The 22941-nt window shown below is 43.8% G+C and overlaps 1 long non-coding RNA gene across 1 annotated transcript in view; it reads right to left on the bottom strand.

The window, feature by feature from the left end:
• The window catches only part of LOC115864076 (uncharacterized), a 116360-nt gene extending 93624 nt beyond the window's left edge, over nt 1–22736 (bottom strand). The window contains exons 1-2 of the long non-coding RNA XR_009566146.1: nt 22589–22736; nt 15883–16050 (exon numbers count right to left, since the gene is read on the bottom strand). This is a non-coding gene — a long non-coding RNA (uncharacterized lncRNA). The remainder of the gene's footprint in view (nt 1–15882; nt 16051–22588) is intronic.
• Between the last annotated feature and the right edge of the window lie 205 nt (nt 22737–22941).

Genomic DNA, 22941 nt, shown 5'->3' with positions numbered 1-22941 from the left:
TGAGTTCTAGTCCTGGCTCTAAGTGACCGGGGACAAATTGCTCCCCCTTCCCGGGTCACAGTCCTCCCTCGGAGCTAACTGGGTAAGATAATATCCATGGCTGCTTGGGAAATACTGCCTTCGTGGGCACCCAACCCTGCTTCTGCCTTCTGCGACAGGGCTGACTTTTGACACACAGGCCCTCTGTAAACACTCTAAGAGAGAAAAACGGAAGTTAACAAAAAACTGGCGCAGCAAGCCCCACTTGGCATTTTGGGTAACTATTCAACCAGGGCTTGATTGAGGAGGAAGCAGAAAGGAACTACCAGAGAGATTTGCTATGAATATCCCTGAAGGCGCTGTCCGCTTTAGACTTTCTGGGGAAGAGGAGAGGGCAGTAGAGGAAAAGGCGAAGGGGGCATGCCAGAGAAGGTTACATGCGGGCAGGCGGAGCTAGGCCTCCAAGCAGACCCAGGCCCCGTCCCCCTCCTTCCCCTGCTCTTAGGCCCTAACAGTGAGGGCTCTGTGAGATGGCTCTGGCTCCCCTGAGTGCCCCCTGGACCCATGTCCACTAAAGTAGGGAGAGGGTAACTATAGCTGCCCCCTTCTCCTCCCAGCAGCCAATTAAGACTCCAGACATCTGCCATGACGCTGAGTCCACCCTGGTGGGGAGTTGAGGCAACTAACTCTGCTTCAGTGACAGCAAACACATTCCCCAATTAGTCACTCAGGTGGTGGAAGACCCCAAATTGCTTACTCCTTGAGCCATTCGACCATAGCAAGGAGACAGATGAACTTTCTTAAACCTGCCTCCATGTAGATGAAAACCCGTGCCTTCATTTGTTAGTTTACCTCTATTTCAGAAAACATTTTCAGGGCTTGCTCAGTGAGCCCTTAAGAGAACCTTCTCCCACTGGCTCCTGACAGGACGTCAGTGAGGTCAGATGTGGTCATTCCACAGCCTGCAACCTGAGCCACTCGAGCAACATCTCCAGGACTGGCTAACATTTATCAAGAGCTTGCTATGTGCAAAGCACTGTTCTAAGCACTTTAAATGAATTAACTCCTTGAATCCACAGGGCCCTATGAGGTACGGTTATTCTGATGCCACTTTACAGGTGAGAAAACTGAGGCACACTGCAGTAAGGTGACTTGTCCGAGCTTACAGAGCCAGTGGGAGGCAGAGACAGTATTTGAGCATGAGTAATGTAGCTCCCAAGCTGCTTTCTAACCACCATTCTGGACTGTCCCACGAGGCCAGAAAAACTGCCCTGGGAGAACCTAATTGTTTCATTTTGTCTTTAATAACTTTTATTGCCCAATCTTTCAGTTAACACAGCAATACATATTTTTGTAGAACATACATAAATAGATACTACATATGAAAATCCATATTGTTACATATTGCTAACTAGAAGTTAACATCCTCTAGTCTTTTGTTTTACATACTACTCTTTTAAAGTAGCAAATATAGGGTTTCCCTGGTGGCTCAGTGGTTAAGAATCCGCCTGCCAATGCAGGGGACACGGGTTCAAGCCCCAGTCCAGGAAGATCCCACATGCCGTAGAGCAACTAAGCCCGTGCGCCACAACTACTGAGCCTGTGCTCTAGAGCCTGTGAACCACAGCTACTGAAGCCCGTGCGCCTAGAGCCCGTGCTCCGCAACAAGAGAAGCCACCGCAATAAGCCCGCGCACCGCAATCAGAGAAAGCCCGTGCACAGCAGTGACGACCCAACGCAGCCAAAAAATAAATAAAATAAATTTATTTAAAAAATAAAAAAATAAAGTAGCATATATATACTACCCTTTTAAAAATGGATATACTCTACACACTAACTTGTATGCTATTTTCCTTTTTATTAAATTGAGATATCATTCGTATACCATAAAATTCACCATTTTAAAGTGTACGGTTTCGTGGGTTTTAGTATGTTCACAAGGCTGTGCATTCATCACCACTATCTCATGCCAGACGTCTCACCACCTCAAAAAGAAACCCATACCTGTTACCAGACACTCCTCATTCCTCACACACCCCATCTACCCCATTCCCTGGCAACCAGTAATCTACTTTCTGACTCTATGGATTTGCTTATTCTGGACATTTCATATAGATAGAATTATATAATATGTGACCTTTTGTGTCTAGCTTCTTTCACTTAGCATGATGATTTCAAGCTTCGTCCATGTTGTCACACATATCAATACTTTGTTCCTGGGCTTCCCTGGTGGCGCAGTGGTGGAGAGTCCGCCTGCCTATGCAGAGGACACGTGTTCGTGCCCCGGTTCCGGGAGGATCCCATGTGCTGCGGAGCGGCTGGGCCCATGAGCCGTGGCCGCTGAGCCTGCGTGTCCGGAGCCTGTGCTCCGCAGCAGGAGAGGCCACAGCAGTGAGAGGCCCGCGTACCGGAAAAAAAAAAAAAAAAAAACTTTGTTCCTTTTTATGACTGAATATATTCCACTGTATGGCTATAGCACAAGTTGTTTATCCATTCATCAGTTGATAGGCATTTGAGTTGTTTCCACTTTTTGGCTATTATTAATAATGCTGTCATGAACATTCCTGTATAAGTTTTTGTGTGGACATAGGTTTTCATTCCTCTTGAGTATATACCTAGGAGTAGAACTGGTGGGTTATGTGGTAAATCTGTTTAACTTTTTGAGGCACTGCCAAATAGTTTTCCATGGGGGCTGCACCATTTTACGTTCCTGCCAGCAGTGTATGAGGGTTCCAGTTTTTCTACCTTCTTGCTAATGCTTGTTAGTTTCTTTTTTTTTTTTTTTTTGAGTCATCCTAGTGGACATGAAGTGATACCTCATTGTGATTTTGGTTTGTATTTCCTTAATGATTTGCATTTCCTTCACTGAGAATTTTTTCTTGTGCTTATCAGTCATTTGAATATCTTCTTTGGAGAAATGTTTATTCAAATACTTTGTGCATTTAAAAAGTTAGGTTATCTTCTTGTTGAGTTGTAAGATTTCTTTTTTTTTTTTGGCTGTGTTGGGTCTTTGTTGCTGTGTGCGGGCTTTTTCGCTAGTTGCGGTGAGCGGGGGCTACTCTTCATTGTGGTGCACGGGCTTCTCACTACGGTGGCTTCTCTTGTTGCTGAGCACGGGCTCTAGGCGTGCAGGCTTCAGTAGTTGTGGCACACGGGCTTCCGTAGTTGTGGCTCGCGGGCTCTAAAGCACAGGCTCAGTAGTTGCAGTGTTCGGGCTTAGTTGCTCCACAGCATGTGGGATCTTCCCGGACCGGGGCACAAACCCGTGCCCCCTGCATTGGCAGGCAGATTCTTAACCACTGCACCACCAGGGAAGTCCGGTAAGAGTTCTTTATGTATTTTATATACTAGGTTCTTATCTCATAGATGACCACAAATATTTTCTCCCATTCTGTGGGTTGTCTCTTAACTTTCTTGATAGTGTCCTTTGAAGCATAAAAGTTTTTAATTTTGTTTAATTTTTTTTTTTAGGCCGCACCTCACATGGCTTGTGGGATCTTAGTTCCAGGGCTCGAACCCAGGCCCTGGCAGTGAAAGCTCCGAGTCCTAACCACTGGACCTCCAGGGAATTCCCAAAATGTTTTTAATTTTGATGAAGTCCAGTTTATTTTTTTCTTTGTTGTGCTTTTGGGTGTCATATCTAAGAAACCATTGCTTAATCTAAGGTCATAAAGAATTATACTAATGTTTTCTTCTAAGAGTTTTATAGTTCTACGTCTTACACTATAAAACTCTTAAAACATAAGTATAAATCTTCATGACCTTAGATTTAAGCCTTTGATCCATTTTGAACTAATTCTTATTTATGGTCTGAGTAGGGATCCAAATTCATTCTTTTGTGTGTGGATATCCAGTTGTCCCAGCACCACTGGTTGAAAAACTTTCTCATTATATCCTATTTTTTAACTTAATAAACTGTGAATATTTTCCACTGTGATAAATCAATAAATACTATTTTGTAGTAGCATTTTTTATTAGCCATATGTGCTCCATTACACTCATGTAATTTATTTAACTAATCTCCTATTTACAGACATTTAAATTGTTTTTACATTTTACCGTCTTAAATAAAGTGGTGAATATACTTAGAAAAGTATCTTGAGATACATCTCTGATTATTTTCTTAGGATAAATTATTCAAAAGAGGAAAGGATTAAAGGGCAGCTTTATTTTCAAGGCTTTAGATGCATACCATCACCTTACTTTAGAGCAGCAGTTCTCAAACTTTTTGGTCTGGGGATCCCTTTACACTCAAAAATTATTGCGTTTCCCAACAGGCTTTTGTTTGTGTGGGTTATTCTATTCATATTAACTGTCTTAGAAATTAAAACATTAAACAGATTTAAACATTTATATATTCATTGCAAAATAACTATCATGAACCCATTAAGTGCTAACATACATGATACTTTTTTTATTAAAAATAGCATTTTCCACAACAAAAAACATTTAGTGACAAAAGCGGCTGTTTGACATTTGTGCAGACACTTTTAGTATCTGTTTTAATAGAATATGCTGGAGTCTCATTATCTGTTTCTATATCAGGCTGGCTGAGATATCACACATCATCTAGCCTCTGGAAAACTGCACTCCACACTAATGAGAGAATGATAATGAAAAGGGCAAATAATATCTCAGTAATATCATAAAAATAGTTTTGACCTCTTAGATCCCTAAAGAGTCTCAAGGAGTGCTAGGTGTCCCTGACCACTCTTTGAGAAATGCTGCTCTGTGGAAAGATTTTACCAAGTATATTCTTATGACTGTACCTTTTTCCCTGCACCTCCACCAACAGTGGGCATCATCACTTTTTTTCAAAATTTTTATTTATTTTTTTTTAATTTTTATTTTTTGTGTTAGTTTCAGGTGTACAGCAGAGTGATGCAGTTATGCACACACATGTATCTATTCTTTTTCAAATCCTTTTCCCATTTAGGGTATTACGGAATACTGAGTAGAGTTCCTTGTGCTATACAGTAGGTCCTTGTTAGTTATCTATTTTACATCATTTTTTAAAATATCTTTATTGGAGTATAATTGTTTTACACATTTTTTTTAACATTTGCTAATTTGTTAAGCAAAAAGCAGGCTGTCTTTATGATTTGCATTTGCACTCTGTAATTTCTCATAATGTTGAAACTCTTTTCATGATTTTTATAATTTATATTTTTCTTTTATAGATTGCCTTTTCATATCCTTTGCACGTTTTCTTCCTGAGATGAACATCTTCTGTCTTAATGATTGTAAGAGCATTCTCTATATTTAGGATATTAGCCCCTTGTCATGAAAGTTGGAAGTGTTTTTGATGTGCCTGAGTTTTGTTTTGTTTTGTTTTATATAGGCAAACTTACCAGTATTTTTCACGGTTTTGTCCTCTCCTTTTGCCCTACCTAAAGTCAAATAAATTATCCTCTAATTTAATTTCCCACCAGCAGTGTGAATGTGCCTGTTTGGCCTAGGAAGGCATCAGGAAGTACCAGATTAGCACTTTTATAGTATTAATAGCATCTTCTTATTTTTATTCTATTGATTATGTGGGTATTACACAATGAACGTGAAATCACATTTGAGCCAGAACGAAGATGACCTTTGATGTCATCATGCCAGGACATCTCCCAACAAAGTGTCCTTGGGGAGAAAATTCCTGCTCACCCAGAACAAGGTGACAGAAATAAGTTTTATTGCTTGCGTGTCTGATAAGGTGGGTCTCACCTGCTCAGAAGTCTGGAGACTTGTGAGTCTCCTGTTCCTCCCAGGGGAGGAGGTGGCCCATCCGGGTGGGCTCCTGGCCTCATGCCAACGCTGTGGTGCCCAGCAGGGGGCTGTCTCAACGTACCCGAGATGGGGTCAATTTATACCCAAAAATTTAGCAAGGGATTCGGGTCTCCAGAAGTTAAAGCTTTATTAGGGGACAATAGCCAAAGGACTCATGACCCATTTCTTAGGAAGAGCCATTTGAAAATAAGAAAAGGAAACTAGAACTTAACAGTCTGACAGGATATTCTAGCTAACCACAAATTTACAGAATTATAGCTTAGCTACAGAGATCTCCTTTCGCAACTTTTTGCAAATCTCTCCAGTAAATGCTACCTTCTAGAGCTTGACTGCTCTCTGAAAAAAGTAATCAGAAACCACTACAAAGTGGATTTTTGCATCCAAGATGACTAAGCCCAGTGAGCAGGGATTTTCCCAGGATTGTTTCCCATGTTCTTAAGCACACTAGAGATTTTTCTTTGCCAATCTGGCAGGTGAAAACAAATGTCATGCCATTGTGTTAATTTTCATTCCTTAGATTACGGGTGAGTAAAAAAAAAAAAAAAATTATACATTTCTCAGCTGTTTGCATTTCTCCTTTGGTGAATTACCTATTAAACACATTTTTCACCTTTTTCTGTTGGGGTGTTTGTATTTTTCTTATTGACTGAGGAGCTCATTATATGGTAAAATATTAACACTTCATCATATATACTGCATTTTCCCCCTCAGTTTGTCAGTTTCCTTTCAGCTTCTGCTCTGCAGAAGTTTCTAATGCCTAAGAAGCTAAATCTATCAATCTTTAACTTTATGGTTTCTGTCTTTAGCGTCACGCTTCAGAAGTCCTTTCCGCACCACAATTATAAAAAAAAAAAGTCCTCTTTTTTCTTCTAGTCTTTTATGTTTTCATTTTTGACATTTAAATCTAATCCATCTGAAATTTATTTTGGTATATATGGTAGGAAAAGCTAATGATTTTTTTCCCCCAAATTGCTGGCTAGTTGTCCCAATGATATTTCTTGAATAATCCAGGAATGACAAATATGTGGCCTGAGTGTAGTCTTCTGTTCCTGGGCCCCTGGAAGACATTTCTAATCAAACGCAGAACTCCTGGCTAAGCCTAGACTAGGCCTCACAGCCCTCCTAGAACTTCAGGCAGCCACCTCCTTACTCCTACCTGTGACATTTGGTATCAAGATGAAACTCTATCATTCTCTAGACTGATCCTTCCTCTTCCGCATTGACGTGAGAGGCCTTTATTAGAAAATACATTCTTTTTTATCCTAGACTTTCCTTTCTGCCTTATCTATATGCCTGTCTTTTCCTGTGCCTTCTCCACCCTCTTTGCTTATTACTTCTATGCACTAAACGGTAATAACTGGTAGCACAAGGCTTACACCCTTTGCAACACATTCTTGAATATTTTCTCTCCTTTAAACTTGTAAGTTTATTGAATCAAAGTACCTCCAAAATAAATTAATTAAAACTTAAAATTCATGTTAGATTTTCCAATCTAGATACATAGTATTTCTTTCCATTTTTAAAGACTCCCTTTATGTTTCTGAATAGTTTTATTCTAAGTCCTACACATTACTGATTAAGTTTATTCCTAGATATTTTATATTTGTGGTGAGACCTTTTTTCTAATACAATATCTAACTTCTCATTACCTGAATGAAAACTTCATGGGAGCAGAGACTACATATCTTTCATTCATAACTGTAGCGCTACAGCGTTAAGAAACAGTGGCTCCACATTGTAGGCTCTGTACGTTTCTAAGTAAGTGAACATAAAGCAATGCTATTGTCTTAGTGTGTCATTAATTTGTAACAGGAACTTTGCTGAATTATTGATTAGCTTTGTTTTCCAAGTGATTCTCTGGAATTTTCCACATTTGCAAATATTGATAATTGTTTTCTTTCCAACCTGTATTGTTCTTATTGACTTTTCTTCTAAGACTTATTGAACTGAACAGATCTTTCTATTCAGGTTTCTATTGTTCTTTCAGAACAATCCTAAATAATAGTGATGGCGGTGGGCACCTTTTTCGTGTTCCTAACTTTTATGGTAATACTTCTAGTATCTCACTGTTAAGTATGACTACTAGAGTAAAAGCAAATTTGATGGAAAGAATATAATGAGTCCCATTCTGGACGTGTTCAGAGGTGTATTAGTGTGGAGATGCCCAGTAGACAGCTGGACATATAAGAAATCTGGGGGCTTCCCTGGTGGCGCAGTGGTTGAGAGTCCTCCTGCCAATGCAGGGGATGCAGGTTCGTGCCCCGGTCTGGGAAGATCCCACATGCCGCGGAGCTGCTGGGCCCATGAGCCACGGCTGCTGAGCCTGCGCATCCGGAGCCTGTGCTCCGCAACGGGAGAGGCCACAACAGTGAGAGGCCCGTGCACTGCAAAAGAAAAAAAAAAAAAAAAAGAAAAGAAATCTGGGCTAGGGACTTCCCTAGTGGTGCAGTGGTTGAGAATCTGTCTGCCAATGCAGGGGACACAGGTTCGGTCCCTGATCTGGGAATATCCCACATGCTGCGGAGCAGCTAAACCCGTGTGCCACAACTACTGAAGCCCACATGCCTTACAGCCCGTGCACCACAACTACTGAGCCCACGTGCCACAACTATGGAAGTCTGCACATTCTAGGGCCCATGCTCTGCAACGAGAGAAGCCACGGCAATGAGAAGCCCACGTACCACAACGAAGAGTAGCCCCAGCTCACCGCAACTAGAGAAAGCCCGCATGCAGCAACAAAGATCCAACGCAGCCAAAAATATTAAAAAATTAAAAAAAAAAAAAAGAAATCTGGGTTAGAGGGACTTCCCTGGCCATCCAGTGGTTAAGACTCTGCCCTTCCAATGCAGGGGGCACGGGTTCGATCCCTGGTCAGGGAACTAAGATCCCACATGCTGTGCGGCACGGCCAAAAAATAAATGAAGAGGTTTTTTTTTTTAGAAAAAGAAAGAAATCTGGGCTAGAGACAAAGATTTGGGAGTTAACATCATATAGGTAGGAGCTGAAGCCTTGGGATAGATAAAGTCACATAGAGAGAAGGTCAAGGATAGAACTGGGGAACACCAATCTCAAGGCTGGGTAGAGGAACAGGAAACCATCAAAGAGATGAGAGGAAATCAGTAAAGGAGTCACAGGAGACCAAAGATGAATTTCAAGGGAGAGGAGGTGATCAACACAGCCAAAGAGTGAGAAGGGGAAGATGGAAAATAGGCCAAGGATTTAGTGTCTAGGAGGTCACCTGTGACCTTAGCGAGTGTCAGCATTGTGATGGAGCTGAGCTCACCTGTGGGGGGTTGGGGAGAAGTGAGAAAGTGCAGACCACCATGAGGAAGAGGACTCCTTCAAGAAGCTTAGCGAGGAAGAGGAACAAAGAGATAGAGTACTAAATTGAAAGAGAGACAGAATTGAGGGAGGGATTCCAATTTTTCAGGTGATAGTGACACGAGGATGTTTATAAGCTGAAAATGAAAAGACAGTGAAGCAGACTAAAAGTCTGAGAAAGAGACAGAGGAAGAATAAAGGTGAGCAAAACACAGAGGGTGTGGAAGGGATGGACTCCCGTGGTGGGGACCCTGTTAGCCTCGGTCTCTGCTTTCTCTGAAGTGGGAAGGACATAAGATGGGTGAGGATTGGTGCCTCCCGAGAAAGTAACTTCCCACCTCTGTCCTTTCCCACTTAGACTGGCAGAGGAAGGAGAATGGGAGTCCAGAGGGCAGCGGAGGTGTGGAATCATAGCCTGGGCCTGCTGACTAGGGAGGCCTGAGGGACTGCTGGGCAGAACTTAGGGTTCCAGCTCAAACTGGAAATCATAAACCCACCTGGTCACAGAGTAAAAGCTTCAAGAAATTCCAGTTTAATTGGTCTGGTTTTGGGCCTGGGCATCGGAATTTAAAGAGCTGCCCCGGTTAAACAACAAGGTCCTACTGTACAGCACAGGGAGCTATATTCAATATCCTGAGATAAACCATAATGGAAAACAATATAAAAAAGAAAGTATAGAGACTTCCCTGGTGGCGCAGTGGTTAAGAATCTGCCTGCCAATTCAGGGGACATGGGTTCGATCCCTGGCCCGGAAAGATCCCACATGCCACGGGACAACTAAGCCCGTGCACCACAGCTACTAAGCCTGTGCTCTAGAGCCCGCGAGCCATAACTACTGAGCCCGAGCACCACAACTACTGAAGCCTGCGTGCCTAGAGCCTGTGCTCTGCAACAAGAGAAGCCACCGCAATGAGAAGCCTGCACACCACAGCAAAGAGTAGCCCCCGCTTGCTGCAACTAGAGAAAGCCCGTGCGCAGCAACGAAGACCCAATGCAGCCAAAAATAAATTTAAAAAAAAATTTAAATTATATATATATATATAATTGAGTCACTTTGCCGAACAGCAGAAATTAGCACATTGTAAATCAACTATACTTCAATAGAATAAAAATTAAAAATTTATAAATAAAAGAAAAATAATAACTTAAAAATGAAAAGCTGCTCCAGTGATTTTAACATGCAACCATGGTTGAGAAATGCTGGGGTCAAAAAGTACATTTGTGGGAATTCCCTGTCAGTCCAGTGGTTAGGAGTCTGCACTTCCATTGCAGGGGGCAAGGGTTCAATGCCTAGTCTGGGAACTAAGATCCTGCAAGCCACGCGGCATGGCAAAAAAACCCAAAAATGTACCTTTGTGCATATAGAGACTCCAAACCTAGCGGGGAGGACAAGGAGAGGCTCAGCTACCCTGGCTGAAGCCTCAATGTCCTGTGGGGCTGCGGGCATCCCCCCAGTCACAAGAGGACAGATTCCTGACTTGTTCTGCCCTTTGGTCAGGATCTGAATTCCTCTCCAACCTCTTGCCTGAAGTTAAACCACAGAAAGTTTCCCGGACAGAGAGACCCAGGGAGCCCTGGAATGGCAGTGGAGGGCCAGGTTGAGGAATATGACGGTAATTATGGCGAACAATACGCTTTCCCACTTAAGAACCAAGCCCTCGGCCAGGCTCACTGCTAGTGTGTGTGCCTGTATGTGTGTGTGTGTTTCAGGCGTCCTATTCAACTGAAATACAAAAGCGGCTCTGAGACTGGAGGGGAGGTTGAACAAGTGACCAGGATGAGTCATGCTGCTTGGCTGCAAAGACCAGGAGGCTGCCACTCCCAGTGGGGTGGGGCCTGGGTGGGAAGAGCAGCAGGTACAGCAGTTCCTGTGAACTTTCCACCCTGCCCCTGGGCAGGCTGCCTTTTGGGTCAAGCAAATATTTTTGTAAAAACTAAGACAGAAAATGTAACTTTCTGCTTATGGCCACAAATTTCTGGTGCAAGCAGACAAGCTGAAGCAAGGATGAGGCCAGTGATCTTGCAAAGCCCTGGGATATTCGCACAAGGGTCGGGTTTACAATATTAGGCCGAAAACTGTGACCTTTTCAAAACAGGCTCAGGTTGGAACAAGAGAAGGGCTGCAGGGCATGGATGCCCCTGTGAGGAGGGGTCAGGAGGTAGAACTGGCCCAGAGGAGTCTTTTTTTTAAAAAAAATTAATTTGTTTATTTATTTATTTTTGGCTGCGTTGGGTCTTCATTGCTGTGCGCGGGCTTTCTCTAGTTGCGGTGAGTAGAGGCTACTCTTCATTGCCGTGCGCGGGCTTCTCATTGCAGTGGCCTCTCTTGTTGCGGAGCACGGGCTCGAGGTGCGCAGGCTTCAGTAGTTGTGGCACGTGGGCTCCGTAGCTATGGCTCATGGGCTCTAGAGCTCAGGCTCAGTAGTTGTGGCACACGGGCTTAGTTGCTCCGCGGCATGTGGGATCTTCCCAGTCCATGGATCAAACCCGTGTCCCCTGCATTGACAGGCGGATTCTTAACCACTGCGCCACCAGGGAAGTCCCTAGAGGAGCACATTTAATGGACATTTTCAATGTGCAGGTTTTGGGACATGAAGGAAACTGCTCAACACAGAGCCCCTTGCCACGTGTGGCTGTTGAGCATGTGAAATGTGACTGGTCTGAATTAGATGTACAAAGCACAACAGATTTCAAAGATATAATACAGGGGGAGAAAAAAGTGTAAAATAACTCATTAATAACTTATTGATACTTTTTTTTATACTGACTACACATTGAAATTATAATACTTGAACGTATGAAATAACCTCTTTTATTAAAATTAATTTCATCTGTTTCATTTTACTTTTTAAATTGTTGCTATTGGAAAAGTTGAAATCACATCTGTGGCTTCCATGATGTTTCTGTTGGACAGTGTTGCCATATGCCCTTCACCCAGTGAACTTTTATTGGACACCCACTTTGCCCAAGGAAGCCATATAATATTAATAATGGCTCCAGCTTTTATCAGGCTGACTACTTGCCAGGCACTTTGCACTGATTTAGTAACTTGCCCTAGTTAAGAAAGTACACTGGCTTCCCAAATCCCCATTATTAACCAATTGGCCAAACTGCCTTCCTGGTGGCAAAGACCTTGGGGTATAGTTGGGGTGCATCACAGATGCCTGCCCCAACATAATAGAAGGGCTGTGTGAAGCCGAGAACACCCAAGTTAAAAACCAACCCTCAGGAACACATACACTTTAAATGTTTTTTTAACATGATTGAAACACACAGCCATCTATCTGCATTCTCTTTCCCAATTTTTTTTACAAAGATTGCCAAACTTTTTTGACATGCTGGTCAGTTTCTCTGAGGTTCAGGATGTGACCTGGGGAGAGAACAGTGGTTCTCCACCTCGGCTACCCAGTGTAATCAGCTGGGGAGCTTGGGGAAATGCTGATGTCTGGGCCCCATCCTTAGAGATTCTGATGTAATTAGTCTGGTTTGGGGCCTGGGTTTGGGGATTTTTAAACCAGGGAGGGGGTGGTTCTAATGTGCAGTCATGGATGAGAATCATTGGAGTAAAACGTTAACTGGTCCATATGGAGATTGGATCCCCCAACCCCAGACTCCCTCATTTGCTCTCTTCTGATTCATTCTGCCCACCTGACCAGCTGAAGGTGTGCTCATGTCCCGAACTCATTACGAGGGGCTGCTGGGGTGAACAGAGCTCAGTACAAGGAAGGGGGCAAGATCATAGAGCTTCTTAAAGGCTGAGCATATTTTATTTTGTTTTTTATTATTATTATTATTATTATTTTCTGGTAGGCCTCTCACTGTTGTGGCCTCTCCCGTTGCGGAGCACAGGCTCCGGACGTGCAGGCTCAGCGGCCATGGCTCACGGGCCCAGCTGCTCCGTGGCATGTGGGATCTTCCCGGACCGGGGCACGAACCCGCGTCCCCTGCGTCGGCAGGCGGACTCTCAACCACTGCGCCACCAGGGAAGCCCCGAGATTTCACTTTTGAAAAAGAAATTTTCTTCTGCATCTTATCTTGCTTATCCCCACCCTCCCCACTCCCACCCTCCTCATGTAAATCAGCCTGGGGAATCAGATCTTGGAGAAACTTTGATCTCTTTATCTGAAGGCACAAAGATAGCATTGCAAAGCCTGATGCTAGTGTGGAGGTGGCATGGTTCGGAATGCTTCACATTCTTCTAGCAAGTTTCACTGCTACTGTATTCTCAGAGAAGGGACCTTCCTGCTTGAGCAAGGCCCTGGGGAAACTGGTGATGGAATGTATGGAAGAACAAGGACAGGGTAGGAGGGAGTCTTCTTTGAAAGGAAACATCAGTGAGTTCTGATATGCAAAGATTTGAAAAATCCTTTACATCAGTCACTCAGAAAGAACCTGGGACTGGGCTATGGACTTGGCTCTCTCACTGTATCATTAAAAAAAGACATTTCAAGTTTCCAAGCTACTAACTGCAACAGGCCTCTCACTGAGCCCCTGAGTCCCTCCAGCCCACCATCTGTCTGCACGGCTGCCAGTGCTTGCTCTGAAATGCACATCTGACCATGTTCCTCCCTAGTTTAGGATCAGTCTCCAGCTCGACTCCTACCCTGCGGCCTCCATGACCAGCAGGAAAAAAAAATCTAAACTCTTCTCTATGTCCTTTGAAGCCCTTCAAAATCTGGTCCCAGGATGCATTTTTTATCTCATCTGCAGATCTGCGCCCTTTCTCCTGCTCTCCAGACCACTGAACCTGTTGCCCTACCATCCTGTGTGTCATATCCGCCTCTGTACAGCCATGAGCTCCACCAGGAAGGGCAGTGGCTGGGCCCCTCTGGCCATGTCCATCCTCCAGCACCCATCCCAGTTCCTGGGACACGGGCTCAGTTAAGGTTTGATGCCTGAATGACCAACTAAATGAGCAACCATGTAAATGAAGGCCCTTGTACTGGACAATTCCTAAATTCTCTTCTGGCACTAGCTTCTGAGAACTGTTCCTCAGGGCCGAGCTCAATAAAGGTCACTGCAGTTTCCAATCCAGAAAAATAGAGACAAGTGGTCTGACAAAGGGTTTAAAAGTTTTTGTTTATTTTTAGTAAATCATAAAAATTTTTAGTAAGTCCTATGGTTGCCTAACAACGTGAAAGTACTTAATGCCACTGAACTGTACACTTAAAAATGGTTAAGACAGTAAACTTTATGTTATGTGTTTTTCACCACCACTTTGAAAAAGGACCTCTCTGAATGTTCAGTTTCTACCACAATGCCCCTAGCCCTTCTGTCTAGTGAGATTTCAAGGTGATCAAACAAAAACCCCTTTGAGTAGGAAAGGTATTAAAACCTTTATTCTTAAAGAAAATGGAGAAAGAGAGGATTCCTAGTTTAATAAAATGTTCAAATACAGTGATACTCAAAGTACCCTAATATCACACATTTCCAGAAGCTTCAACTATCTATCACGGAGGCCAGGACTAAGAAATAAGCAAAAATAGCCTCTGAGTGGCCACAGTAAACGTCACTAGACTAATTAAAGAACCGATTTTATGAGGTAGGTGATCATCTCCACTCCATGATCAAGGAAATTGGGGCTTAGAAAGGATAACTTGCCTACATTTATACAGCTGGCCAGTTGAAGAACCAAGATTCAAGACTACTCTGGACGTGGAAAGATTTTAAAAAGAAAAAAACCCCAAGTTCATGCTCTTTCTACTTCACCATGCTTCTACTTCTTGGATGCTATAATATTTATAATGTCTTTCTTGTTTCACTTGGTTTGGTTTTTGTTTTGTTTTGTGTCGTTTTTATTGAGATATAGTTGATTTACAATATTATATTAGTTTCACGTGTACAACATAGTGATTCAAAATGTTTACAGATTACATTCCATTTAAACTTATCATAAGGACTTCCCTGGTGGCGCAGTGGTTAAGCATCCACTTGCCAATTCATGGGACATGGGTTCGATCCCTGGTCCGGGAAGAAGAGAAGCCATGGAAATGAGAAGGCCGCGCACTGCAACAAAGAGTAGCCCCCGTTCGCGGTAACTAGAGAAAGCCCGCGTGCAGCAACGAAGACCCAACACAGCCAAAAATAAAATAAATAAATAAAGTTATTATAAAATATTGGCTACATTCCCTGTACAATATATCCTTGTAGCTTATTTATTTTATACATAGGAGTTTGTGTGGTTTTTATTTTTGTTTTTGTTTTGAGTCCTCCCAAAATAACTTTGACTACCCGCTCCAAATGGGACTTTATTGGAAGGAGACTGCGGGCTCAGAGAACTGAAGGAACAGTTAGCAAACGGGGCCAGACTGGCAGGAACCGGGCAGCTGGGGGACCTTCTCTCTAGAATGTGGCAGTTCATGTGACACACACCTGAGCTTGCCGGGCTCAGAGACTCTCTGTTCAGGTTTCAAATTCCCGGAGGGAGAATCGGTTTGCCTGCCTGGGTTAGGTGTCTACAGCCCTATTAATCAGCTCTGCCCAGGGAAGTGGAGGACTGGACACCGGTCTTGGCCACTGGGGCTCATCCTGGGTGTTGGCTCTTCTCAGAGAACGGGGGGAGTCCCTGTGGGCCAGGCAGACCCCGAGGTGTGTCTTCAGAAGGAAATTTCCTGGGGGAGGTAAGAAGGCAACAGGAGTACCCTGGCACCCCGAGAGGCCCCTGTGGAAATGCTCTGAGCTATAAATTTAGCCTAAGCTTTGCATATCATTCCATTCACAGTTTCATCATTATCCGGAGTTACAGACTTTGGCAGCATATCTGCAATTTTGACCTCAGCGGATTTAAAGTGTTAACATTCATCTTACCTGTGCCAAGGTGGCTGTTCTGCAGCTTGCCTTCCAAAGTAACCGTAGGGGGTTTAGTGGGTCAGAGAGCTGTTCACGGCAGGAAGAAATGAAGGCCTACAATCCAGAAAGCTCAGAGCTGCCTGGGTGGCAGGCTGTGCTCACTCTCCAGGACCCCCTGAGGGCTCTCTAAAAAAGACAATTAATATGTATGTCATGCTTTTGACTCCATTTAACTGTGTGTTTGGGCTCATTGTATAGAAACCTGCCCCACACAGTCTCATCAAGCAATAACCAAGCCTGGCCTAAATTCTAAAACTCATTTAAGGCTATTAAAACCATTAGCTCTAACTCAAGTTCAGCTTATAGGCACAAACCAGCAACCACATTAAATGGCCAGTAGTTCAGCCAGCCTCTCAAAGTCAGGAAGGCCTGTATGTGAATACACAGCAGCAGCAACTACCATTGCACAGCACCTTACTGCTAGTTCAATTTCATGCCTCTGCGATCCTGAGAAAGCTATTATTACAACTATTTATGGATGAGAAAAATGAGGAGGCACAGAGGAGTTTTGACTTGGCCCTAGAACAGCATATTGGGGAACCCCAGATAGACTGAGGACTTGAATTCAGGTCTTCTAACACCAGAGTATGTTACCTAATGATACTTCACCTTTACACAGAGGGACTGGCTTCTCCATGCCAGGGTACCTTTAAAGAATGCATTGGATTAGCTTCTCTGCCCAAGAAAATAGTGTCACCCTTTTCTTGGGCTCTAATTGCAAGAACAGCTGAGCTGGAGCAGATCCTGTTGACCATTTGTTGCCAAATCCCGGATTACACTGCAGACAAGAGGAGTTTTCTAGGACTAAAGTGAGTATCGTTAGGGTGAGGATTTCAGGACCATGGAACTAGAAAGAACTTTATTCTAAACCTCAGGATTGAAATCCAAAACCAGTTTTTGCTTTTGCCTGTTAGATGTCAATCAAAGCTTAGTTCAGCTTCAGTGCTTAAACACAAGGTCTTCAGTGTTCTCTATGGATTGATGATTGGCCTCTCCATCACCCCTGGGTGTGGGAGATGAGTGAAAGTGGCATGGAAGTCGGTAAGATTTGGGGAGAGTGAAAATCAGCCTCTTCATGGTTCTGATCTGTGTTTTGCAAACTCTAGGTCAGGCTCCACTGATGGGTTAAGTCAATTTACTGAGTCAAGACTGACACCTTTTTTAAATGAAATAGAATAGAATTAGTCAAACAGGAAATAGACTATATCACATGTAGTCAGGGTAAGTAATGTTTCATGAAACATTTTAAAATATATACTTTTTTTAAAAACCAATTTTTTTTTAGATTAATTAATTTTTTTTTTTTTTTTTGGCTGTGGCTTGCGGCTTGTGGGATCTTAGTTCCCCGACCAGGGATCCAACCTGGGCCCCAGCAGTGAAAGCACCAAGTCCTAACCACTGGACTGTCAGGGAATTCACTAAAATAATTTTTTAAAATAAACATTTTTGTGGGTAGTAGCTTGCAATGTAAAATTTATTTTTTACAAGTCACGGTTAAAAAAAAAGTTTGAAAGCCACTGGCTAGGCGGACTGAGCTGGAATGCCTAGGTTTATAATCCTCTCCACTTAATACTAGGTCTCAGCTGTCAGGGAACATCATGGGGGCTATTTCAAATCTGCCACCTAGAAGCATGAAACCAAAACCAAAAGCTGCAAAGAAAAGGTTTAGAAACTTGGTTTTGAAAATATTTCTAAATTTTCTACGTTAAAAGGTGTAAAACAGAATTGAAAGGTAAAAAACAAACTGAAAAAAAAATACTTGCACACAAATTTCAGAGTAAACGTTCTTAATATAAAAATGACTATACTAACAACATTGCAAATCAACTATACTTCAATAGAATAAATGTTTAAAAATGATTATAAATAAAAAAAAAGTCTAAATACCCAATAGAAGGAAAAAGGGCAGAGGCAAACCATTTAAAAAAGGGAAATAAATGAAAATATGTACAACTTCACCAATAATGTTAATTAAAACAAAATATCATTTTTTCACCTCCCAGTGTTTTTTAAATAGCCAGTTTTGTCAAAGATGGAAGAATATAAAAGGCATCACATACAGCTGGTGGGACTATAATTAGATAAACTGGAGGAAAAATTGGCAATCCACACCAGAAGCCTTCAAAATCGTGTACCCTTTGACTCAATAATTCCTCTTCAAATAATTTATCTCAAGGAAACAATCATGGGTGTGTTCAAGGTTACCGACAATAGTAAAAACTGGGAAAACACCCTAACTATCCAATAATAGGAATGTTATGATCTCCCTTGTGTAAAACTTGAATAAATAAATAAATAAATACACACATAGCAGAGACTCCTAGCTAAGCCCAGCCTGGGCTTAGAGTTTGGGCCATTTGTGGGGCTGGAAGGCTGGTAACTCCTCTGGGAGTTCATTTTCCTGAGCTGACAGGTGAAGGCAGGAGGAAGGAGGAGTTTGGGGAACACAGGATTGGGGGCCAGGAAAGGCAGACAATGGGACTGTTGAATATCAATGGAAAGAGAGATTTGAGACAGAAGCAGAAAAGCTGTTTTCATGAGGGACTTTGTGAGACTTTAAACTGTTGCCTGGGATGAACGAAAAAGATATCATAGGTGTGGTGGTGAAAACTCTTCTGGAAAAAAGTAAAGCAGATAAGAGAGTATAGGGAGTATGGGCGATGCGGGACTTTGCAGGTTTATTTAGGGTGGTCAGGGAAGACCCCTCTAATGGATTGACATTTGTCAGAGACCTGAAGGAAAGGTGAGAACTACCAAAGGAGTCTAGGCAGAGGGAACAGCAAGTGCAAAGTCCCTGAGGCAGCAACACACTTGCTGTATTTGAGGACCAGCAAAGAGGCAGTATGGCTGGAGTGCAGTGAGCCAAGGGGAGAGTGAGAGAGTAGGACATTGTAGCTATTCTAAGGATTTGCCTTTTACTCTGAGTGAGTTGGGGAGCTACGGTGGGATTTTGGGTAGAGAAGGGTCATGACCTGACTTACGCTTTTAAAGGATCGCTCTAGAGAATGCAATGTAGATAATAGACTTAGGGGTCAGGTGTGAGGGCTAAAGATAGAAGCTGAAAACTAGTTAGGAGGCTACAGCAATAACCCAGGCAGAAGGCAGTGGCTTGGACCAGGGTGACGGCAGAGGAGGTGGTAAGAAGTATTCATATCCTAGATATATTTTGAAGGTAGACTGGCAGGATTTGCTAATGGATGAGGTGAGACATGTGGGCTTATGTGTGTCTGTGTGTGCGTGTGTGTGTCTACATTGGGACCGCCCCTCATCTCAAGTGAATCAGATCGTCTGCATGCAGATAGTTCATGATATTTCCTGAAAGTTCCCCAGGAGATTCTAACCAGGGTTGAAAACCACTGCTCTAAGTTGGTATAGGTAATAGGAGACTTTTGTTCTTTTTTAATCTTTATTTTCTACAATAAAAGTTGTAATAAGGGGGTAAGAGATTTTAAACAAAACATCTCTCTTCCCCCACTCTGGGATATAAAATGTGGGTAAAATAACAACCATAGGGCTTTATTTTAATGATATCTCCATTTGCCAAATTGCTACCACCCTTCCACGACCAACATAAATGCTACCTTCTCTCTGGAGTCCCTTGAGCTTCCCCAATCCCCTGTGATGGCTAATTTTGCCCATTCCTGTGGCCTGTGGCCCTTCCTCTTGGAGCTTAGTTCACTAGTGTTTGTGCCCGGGAGTCTGCGTTTTGGCTAGAGGGAGTGGTCTTGTAAACCCAGTCTGGAAGCTGTGAAAGCAGGCCCTGAGGGGTTCTATTTGTCTGAAGGCCACCATCCAACTGGAAGAAGTGGTGGAGAGATGACCTGGAATATCAGCAGGGGGACACAGGCAGGCTGAAGGCCGGCCCTGGATCTGGGACAGGCTGTGGCCTCCCCTGAGGCACTTGGCTCCAGGTTCATCTGTCCTGAATCCCTAACTCTGGGGAGGCAGGGAGTGAGCTATTTGTGTAAGACTCTGGCCCTGGAATGTATCCCAAGTTCTCCGGCACCAGGCGCCCAATTTGGAGGCCTAGAAAAGAGGTAGGGAAAGCCTCTTACCCTCTTACACCTCTTCTCCACATGCACTATTTAGTATCCTGCTTTTTAAACTTTCATGTCAAATTATGACTAGTTTCCCATGTCATTAAACATTCTTCAGAAATATAATTTTGATGACTACATATTATTCCCACTACCTAAGCATCCTTTAGTCATTCCCCCATTGTTTAAAATTTAGATTATTCTGGGAGGGGGGGAAATAAAAAAGAAATGAAAAAGAAATAAATAAAAAGAAATAAAATTTAGATTATTTCTAGCTTTTACTACAATATTTAATACCATATATTTGATCTAAAAGGAAGAATTAGAATGCCGTCCCCAAATTTTGAGACTGCAACCAAGAGCAGACTGCAACGAAGCTCTTTCATTTTCCAAAGATTTCCCCACTTTTTTTTTTCTGCTTTAGAAAGGCAATCACTCTTGCCAGCATCCGAGTAATATCATCTTTACTATTATTATTTAGATCTGTATATAGCTTTACGGTTCACAAAGCACTTTTTCACACGTCATCTAATTGACGCACCAACACTATGAAACAGGTTGTTATTCCCACTTTACATTTGGAGAAACTGACGCTCGGAAACGCTATGTGACCTGTTGAAGATAACAATTATTGAGTGTCAGAGCTGAGACTTGGGTCCAGGTCTTGGGACTCCTAAAACCATAGCCTCTACGATATACAAAGTATTATGCTGGGGGTCGTGGGGGAGAGGTAGACAGCAGTAGAAGAAGGACAGGTATGGCACAACTGTACAAAGCAGAGTGGTCAGTGCCATTGATGAGATACAGATAAAGTGCTACCAACTGCGGCCTTGCAAGGACAAAGCCGTTCCTCTCACTGGGGGACATTATAGAGGCTTTTAGAGAAAAACGACTAAAAGTCAGGTCTTCAAGGATGATTAGGATCTGGATATTTAGAATAAGAAGGGGGCTTTCTAGGGGCACAGTGAGAGGGAAAGGAAAGTGTGGCTGATTGCGGAAAGGACCAGCACAGGGAGTGGAAGATGGGGTGGGGATGGAGGAATGGAATGGTAATTGTAGCCTCACAGAGGCTAGAGCCAGAAAGGCCTTGGAGCTCATCTGGTGAGCAAATCAGAGATGGGGAGGAATTTGCTGAAGGCAGTAACAGGCAAGGAAAGGGCAGGGTCTCGCTTCTACCCTGGTCTCTGGTCACCCAGGCCAGTGCTCCTTCCATGCAAGAGACGTTTATCAATCTCCAGAAACTAAGGGGTCGTTTCCATGGCATAGGCTTTACAACGGATCAACGGCCCGCAGCAGGATGAGGGAACACAGCACCAGAGCTCGGGAGGAGACGGCCAGGAGGCTACTGCAGTGGCCTGGCAGGGTGACAGATGAGGCCTGAAGAAGGAGGAGTTAGAGGAACAAAGAGGAGGGATCAGAGAAATAAATATTGCAAAGGTCACGCTGCCAGGACCCAGCACCTAATCTGATAAGGGAGGCAATCCAGAGCAAGGGACTAGACCTGAGTTTCCAGCCCCTCAGAGAAGGAAGCTTCGGTGGTGTGAGGAGACCAGAAGCGGAGAGGGGGTGAGAAGTCAGGTGAGAAGCCAGAGAGAAGAGGTAGACTGCCAAGAAATCCTGCAGCATTGTCGAGCAGTCTGTGCCTCTGGCTACTGTTTGTGAAAGATAGATATGTTGCTATAATTCTTCTGGAAAAATACGCAAGGAAGTGGGATCACTCGGGGCCTTGGGAGAAAAATGGGTGGTTAACAGACAGGGGTCTGTAGTCTGTCCCTTTTAGATTATACCGTTGGACAATGAGCCATGGGCATGTAATATCTAACAGCAAAATAAATTAGAAAAAGGTTTTCAAGTTGTGTAGAAAATGGAAGGAAAGAAGTAGGACGATAACACAAAGGAGTAACAGCTTCTTTTTTCCGAAGGAAAGGGAGACTCGAGCACCTTTGGAAGATGAAATTGAAAATGGGAGGGGGAGGGGGAGGTGAACAAGGGCCCGGGAGTGGAGTGGGGGGAGAGAGCTCCGAGGCCCAGGAGGAAGTCAGTCTTGCCAGGGAGGAGAAAAGACCTTCAGGAGGAGCAGGGTGGAAGGGAGGGAAATGGAAGGAACGTTGCCGGCGGATTCCATCTCAGAAAGCAGGCGTGATGAGGTGACACTGACACCCGGCGGGCCGGCAAAACGTTCATGGGCCTGGGGAGAACGACCTCTCAGACCTCACTGGTGAAAACGGGAATTGCTCCGGCTCTGGGGGCTGGATATTCAAGACAGCACCGTTTATGGTGGTAAAACACAGGAAACAAAGGGAAGAGCATAAACAACAGAATTATTAAGCAAACCGAGGTGCTTTCATACCGTGGATTAATATTCAGCCATTATTAGAGTGAATCCCAACTGGGATTTGGGGTTTCCATGAGGTACTAGAAAAGCAAGACGCAGAGTAGTGTAGATTATATGAAGCCATTTTGGAAAACAAAAGGAAGTAGAGTGTGTGTGTGTGTGTGTGTGTGTGTGTGTGTGCGCGCGCGCGTCTGATTTTACGTGGTCATGGGGAAAAATCACGTAAGTATATAGGTTAAAATTGGGATAGTGGAAGATGAGGAAGGGAGGGGGGAAAATCCTTCCAACTTACACAGTAAAAGAAGCAAGTGCAAAACAAAAGCAGAAACTACCGAGGACCCGAGATCGGCGATAAAGACCCTGAGGCCAAGGGTCGGGGCGCAGTCAGAGGAGCACCAGAGCAGTGGAAGCGCCCGGCAGCGTCGTTTCCAATTCGTGGGCGGCTGTGCCGGCTTCCTCCCTGCTCTTTGTTAAGGAGGACGTGAAGAGGGGAGGGCGTGCCGCGCCGCCTGCGCCCGGGGAAGGGCAGGGGAGGGTGCGCGGGCGGAGTCCGGGACCCTGCCGGGCCTCGCCCCGCTGTCCGTCGGCCGGGCCCTGTGCCCGGTTTAGCGTTTCCCCGCGGGCGGCGCTCCCCTGCCTGGGCCG

The sequence above is a fragment of the Globicephala melas genome, chromosome 12 (assembly GCF_963455315.2).
Source record: "Globicephala melas chromosome 12, mGloMel1.2, whole genome shotgun sequence".
Taxonomy (NCBI): Eukaryota; Metazoa; Chordata; class Mammalia; order Artiodactyla; family Delphinidae; genus Globicephala; species Globicephala melas.
The sequence above is the reverse complement of the archived record's forward strand: the minus strand, read 5'-3'. Positions and strand labels throughout refer to the sequence as shown.